Source organism: Epinephelus moara, chromosome 17, assembly GCF_006386435.1.
Source record: "Epinephelus moara isolate mb chromosome 17, YSFRI_EMoa_1.0, whole genome shotgun sequence".
In the NCBI taxonomy this organism is placed as follows: domain Eukaryota; kingdom Metazoa; phylum Chordata; class Actinopteri; order Perciformes; family Serranidae; genus Epinephelus; species Epinephelus moara.
The window spans coordinates 34,764,633-34,766,739 of NC_065522.1; positions in this window are offsets into that span (position 1 = coordinate 34,764,633).

The following is a 2,107-nucleotide window of genomic DNA, read 5'->3' on the forward strand; positions in this document are numbered from 1 at the left end:
CCTAAGCGAAATTTTATTTGGAGGCCCCCATCCCAAATGTATCATAGGTACAAAATGACCGTACAACAACTTGCCATTTAACTTGACAACCTTTACTGGCAATAACAAATGTACTGTAGATACAGTAGTTTGGCTGTATGAGTCAAATAAAATAAAAAATTCAACCTGAAATAAATAAATAAATATTAAATAAAAATAACTTAAAACTGAAATAAATAAATAAACAAATAGCACAAATAGCCATCAATTACTCATCAAAAGGAAGTAACTTCCACCACCTCAATCCCCCACCCTTGATTAAACACTGAAAATAAAATAAAAGAGGGAGACAGGTTTTTCCTATTTAATCTTATTTTGTTATATTTCTCCCTCTCCCCTCTCTGGAGGCATCCGATCTCCCTCAGCCCTACGCACAGCGCGTGTTCTGCGTTTAGGGAGGGGCGGCCCTGCACTTTACAAACGGCACCCCATAAATAATAACTTTGATAATAATATCGAACGGCCGGCGAGATTGTTTTCAACTTTATGATAAGCAAGTAATCATAACAAATCAGATGAGCGACTATTCGACTGGCCTCTCCACCCAAGTTTCATCGGAGCCAGCAGCTGCCAGCCACTTGTCACAGTGGTTCTTTTGCCAAACTCACAGACTCTCTGCAGCTTAAGAGAACCAACGTTAGAGGGCCACCTGAAGGACGTCGCAGTCAGGTTCAACCGCTCCTCCACCACTGTGTTCCAGCCAGTGTCATTCTGCTGGGAAGTCCGGGAGCTGCAAAGCGACAGTCCGGGGTCCTCAGGACAAATGTTCGCCTGATTCAACGCTGCTAAGAAAGTAGGCAAAGAATTTCCCTCACCTGGTGCAGTCGCTGTGTTGTGGTATGAGTTGATGTCGAATCGGAGGCTTAATTATTCTGACCTTAATTTAGATTTCCTTAGGTAAATGGTTTTGGGCATCCCTGTGTTCCCAATTTATCTATAGCCACATACTCTCTCTCACTATCGTCAAACTAAATAACTTACACGAGTGTTACCTCTTCACTCAATCCATTGATACATACTGTTGATTTTGTGTCATTATCATCCTCATTCATTTAATCAGTTGTTACACATTTAGCCTAAATAAGTCTTCATTTATTGCCAAGTTGTTGTCTGTGTATATTCCTTTTGAGCTGGAAGATCACTGTATGACGAATTCATATCCCAGATACTGAGATCGATTCATTATGTATAAGTGTACTGATGAATTAATAGCTAATTGGTTTATGGAGTTATTCATTTGATTAGTTGCTTCCCTCATTAGGAGGGTGGTGCCCCAAACTTTATTACGAGTGCAAACATTCTCTAAAAGGTATTGTTCCCACAGCTGTTTGTCTGAATTTTTTTATCAATAGTTTTAATTATAAAACTGATTTTTATTACTTGGAAAAATTATCAGTATATTTGTCAGCTGCAGTCAGTTAAAGAAAATTTTGGACAACTGAAATTCTACTTTTAATTCAACCAGCTGATTGGTCGATGAGAAAAAAATATCTTCATGTTATCTCTGGATGAACTAAATCTACCTGGCAGTGTTGTGTGTCATCCAAAGCATTTTTTGAAGCTGCGACCAGCAGCTCTATCTCGCTCCACAGTTTTTGCCCTAGGAGGCTGAAACTTGAATTCATGCTTGTTTTTTCTGAGACTGGTGCTGTAATGAGACTCAGGAGTGCAGAGGCATAAAAAGAGGTAAAGAGAGAGATAAAGGGAAGCAAACCTGCTGGTGGATTATCTTCTCTTCTTCCTTCTCAGTGTCAGCCTGAGCGTAGATGTTCAAAAACCAAAGACCAGCTCTATCCATCAATCATAAAATATGTTTAAAGTACATTGTTATGGAGGGACGGGTACTTCCTGGATATTACTTTGGCTGGCTGAGTAACCCTCTAGATATCACTTAGAGAATATGGTGGAGACTTCAATGTTGAGAGGAAAAGGTTCATGTCTCTTTACCGATGATGGAATGAGTAGTGTTACCAGTGGTCAACAGGGTAGATATTCACGCATGGCATCACTCTTGAACAGCCACCATACACGAAGGAGAGAAGGGAAAAAATGAGAAAACTGAAAACAG